Source organism: Electrophorus electricus, chromosome 12, assembly GCF_013358815.1.
Source record: "Electrophorus electricus isolate fEleEle1 chromosome 12, fEleEle1.pri, whole genome shotgun sequence".
Lineage (NCBI taxonomy): Eukaryota > Metazoa > Chordata > Actinopteri > Gymnotiformes > Gymnotidae > Electrophorus > Electrophorus electricus.
In genome coordinates, this window is record NC_049546.1 from 3899818 (window position 1) to 3904618 (window position 4801).

Consider the following 4801-nt stretch of genomic DNA (forward strand, 5'->3'; position numbering starts at 1 on the left):
GCTAGATTTATAGTAATAATTTAAATATCTGAGTTATGTAAATGTTTATATAGTTATGTTAAACAACACACAAAAAAAGATTCTCTACCATAGATCCATAATTTTGACAAACTTATAAACCAACTCTATTATGTTGTTCACACTGCATTAGAATGAATGAGAATGGTTATATTACATCTTTAATTGCATTTTATAAATGAACTATTTTGAATGCATTTCTTTTAAACATTTACAAATATTGCATTATTCATAATTAAAAAGATTAAATAATGATTAGAAGCATTGCCTTTTGGGTGACATTTTCCACTCCGTGCTCTGTTTGTTATAGTATTAACTCCCTGTAACAAACTTTATCATGTGAGGCTAGAAGTCCATATATTGATTGATGATTGATCAGAAGAATTTGATACAGGTCAAGTAGGATATAACATATATACACATTTATTTTCAACATGATACACCTGTGTCCAGTATCATTACTGCATAATACATCCAAAAAAGTTCTATATTTCAAAGCAATATTTATCACTATCAATGTTTATAACTTCAAATTTGCAAAAGCTTTTCTGTAGCAACTACTGACATGCCATTTCCAACAAGGGTTCTAATTGTAACTGATGTACTAGGTACCTTAATGAGTTATTTACCTTAAATATTGCATTAATTTGCACAGATGTGCAAAAACCTTTTATCACAATGATTTCATTTTGAAATAAATGATAGAGAGGAACACACACACACACAGAAAGAGAGAGAGAGAGAGAGAGAGAGAGAAAGAGAGAGAGAGAGAGAGAGAGAGAGAGAGAGAGAGAGAGAGAGAGAAAAAAAACGTTATACAGGAAATGGTTTGGAAATAGCAAGATTGCCATTGTAGTTCCTGTTTAAGAAATTCAATTTACTCCGCTAACCTGTTTTAACACAATTATGTCGTCTCTGACCAGCATTGCCACAGACGTAGTTGAATTGCTGGTGCCTGAACTGTCAGGTGAATTTGGGCTTGGTTGGCTTTAAAAGTATTACAATGATTTTTTTCCCTCATAAAGTAAACCTAGCCACAGTGCTCCCAACCACACCCCAAGTCTCTCGTCTCAGCTCCCAACCGATAGAGCACCTGCGCCTGGGCCCTGTTTACCGCCACGCCCCTGTATGGCTCTCCTCCTGCCTCACATGCACAACCAGGTCTCATCTGTCTCCTTCTGTCTCACAAAAGTTGCATATCATAACTTGCCACATTTAAAACGGCAACCATTTAGTGAATTGCTTTATATGTACTTATATAATCATTTTGTATGTTTACATGTTTTCCATGTTAGTCTTGCATTCGTAATATGTCTTCATTTTGTGTCATCTCCTTTCTTTGTTACACTGAAAACCTGACTAACTTGTAGGTTAGTATGATCAAAACAATTGTTTGCTTGATGTTTCGTTGGTCGCATGGCTTGCAGCATTCCTTGTAGGATACGTTCATTAACGCTCACACTGTTAATACAGTAATAAAAAACGCTGTAAGCACCAATACACTGTTAATACACTCATCCCAAATCCTGTAAGCATCTGTACACTATTAATACATGGATCAAAAACGCTGTAAGCACTCATACAATGATAATACATGAATTCTAAACACTACAAGCACTCACACGGTAAGTGATCATCACAAACACTGTAAGCTCTCATACAATTTTAATACAGTCATCTGAAACTCTGTAAACACTCATACACTGTTAACAAATTCATCACAAATACTGTAAGCACTCATATTTATACATTCATCTAAAGAGCTGTAAGCACACATACACTATTAATAAATTCACCCCCCCATGCACATACAAAGTTAATACATTCATCCCAAATGTTGTATGCATGCATACAGTGTTAATACATCAATCTGTGACACTGTAAACACACATTTGTTAATATATTCATCCATGATGCTGTAAATACACTCACACTATTAGTACATTTAGCCATACATTAGACGTACTATGAAGACCATGTATAGGCTCCTGAAAATGATCATATCAAGAAAATATTTTATGATTATAATTATGATGATGTTGATATGCAGTCACATCATTAGTTCTGATATTAGTAATATTTTCAAAAGAAGCTACTTGAATGTAGCAGCATAGAAATCTTGTTACTATTTAGAACCATAGACTGTATGTAATGTATGTTTAGAATCCAGACCAAATGTCAAATGGTTAGGTATTATTCCTTTTTTTGCTAATATTTCACACTTTTATAACGGATTATATTTCATTTCTGTCAGGCTAATGAGCCTCTTTTGGGTAAGCTAGACTGGAATCTTTTGAAGACTTTGTTAAGACTCATGTGTACGTCAATACTTTAGATTTGCTATAACTCCTACATGTTTTAAAAAGAAGTTTTATTTTATTTCATGTCCTTTTTTATCTGCAATAGCCTTGTGTTTACTTTTTTAGGTACTTACTCAGTTATAACTTTTTAATAATTTATCCTACATTTTTTGATTGCAGTTTTGACATTTTTATTTGGATAGTTAATATTTGGAGATGAGATTATTATTATTATTATTATTATTATTATTATTATTATTATTATTATTATGGTCATGGTATTTTTACTGTCAGAATATTCAAAACCAAAAGCCTGTAATTAAGATGTGACTAAAATATGGAGCTGTTTTCAGTCTAGTAACATAGCAACCAAGCTCTGAATCGCAATGAGTCATTATCCTTTTGCATCAGTGACAGAACTTAAAATGACTGATTAATTTTACATTTAAGAAGTAAAGGGTCAAAGTTTGCAAACCTGGGGAATCCTGTATAGATATAGAGACAACTAAATGATGGATTCTACAGCCCATCTTTTGTTGTCTGGATTTGTGATGTTTCATGATATTTCTCTTATATAATTAATTTGTAGTTTTCTGATGAGTGTGTAATTGGAGAAGTGATATGGTATGAGTAATGATTGGTTTGTACTGAGTGATGATTTCACAGAAATTCTTTCAAAACTTCATTGCTCATAGTTTTTTTTAGCATTACTATGGACTGCCTTATGGTGCTTTACATTATACTTGCAGATACTTTTTATAGAAGTTTTTAATTACTGTAGGTTTACATAATTTTTCACGAAACGTATTACTGGTAACATTTTTGTGCCGGATTTCATATCAAACAACCAAACATTAAAACACTTTAATGGGCTTCCAGTTATCATTTGTTTAAATTTGGATTGGCTGATAATTATTTTAAAGTGAATAAATACTTTTTTTCCACTCTTGTGGTTCAGACATTCTTGAATATCTGTAACATTCTAAGTAACTTTTATCCCTTCTAAACAAGAAAAAACTTTTTTCTTGGTTAATACGGAAACAAAACTCATTTAACATGCAAAATCATACTACCAAACAGTTGTGTTGTTTTGACAGTAACCAGTTTTGTTGTTGTGACAGTTACCAAACAGTTTTTGATTTGACAGTTACCAGTTTTGTTATTTTGACTGTTATCAAACCGTTCTGTTGTTTTGACAGTTACCAAACAGTTGTTCTAATTTACTCATTTAGAGAGTTGAAGTGAGTGTAGCTATTTGTTTTTCTTTTCAGATGTTCGATATAGTAATTATACATCATCCATCCGCAGGCTGCAGCTTCCTCTGTTTTGATTGAAAAAGGAAGTTGCTGTCAAGGGCCCAGTAACTTTTCAGAAATAAACTTTACTTCAGAATTTGTTGAGTTTACGAGTTACTTGAGTAATGTAGGGCTGATTTACTGTGTGAGGTTAAATCCCAAACTGGAACGTCACTCAGGTGTGAGATACCTGCGTGGTTTAGTGTGATCATACCAGTCTGGACCAACCTGAAGGGGCTTGTCTGCCTGTGTGCTTGGATTAGCTCTGTGGAATCACTGGATCAGTTGTGGATTAGCCAGGGAAGGTTTTTTTTTCCCCCTTTCATACACCACTGTACTGTCTTATTTGACTGCCGACAAGCGCATCTCAGAAGATGTGACACATGCACAAAGTCTAGCTGGAGTTGGGAGGGTTATGGCAGAGCGGGATGTCTCTGGGCTGCCAGCATGTGTCTCTTTTAAGCGCACTTCGCCTCGGCTTCCCTAATCTTGCCATTTATGAGGCTCCGGATTTTCGTGGCCAGACAAAAGAGTGGGGAGGGGGCTTGGGCCCAGCCAGTGGGTGGTCCCCGTGTGACAGTTGCCTCGTTACTTATGTATCCATCTTGTTTAGAGAGACTTCGGCCGCTCGCCTTTTGAGACCCGCCTGTTTCTCCATCAGACACCGACTCAGATTTTGCAGCCATCTGCCGGTTTGCGATGCCGACAGCACAACTAACCTTGGGACTTCCTTTGGGTTGCGGCTCTCTACGTTTGACCCATACTTTCCAGGTCATGACCTTCACCTTATTTCCTTGCATGTGGCCATTCCGACAGCAGGGTTAAGTTTATCTGATACCCCTGCTTAGCACTGCGGGGAAGGGCTGGGTTTCGGGAAACAGGCCACTTTGCTTTGATGCTCCGATTTCGACTCTGACCCTTCTCCATCCTCACCAAGCCAGGGTCCATCTGGCCAGGCCACCACTGGTTCCTCTCCCACCAGCCAGACAGCAGGGGCCAAGGCTCCCGAGCCAACCGTCCCTGGAAACCTCACTCCCACTGGGAGTGTTTCCATACTCATAAAGCCCACAGTGCTTAGAACCGGTGCAGAATCACTCAGTGTATGTAATCTGCTGTTTGCTGCTGTGGCTGTCATTCTGAAATCCTCTCCGCTATCAAGTGAATTCCTCTTTACAATTCAATGCAAAA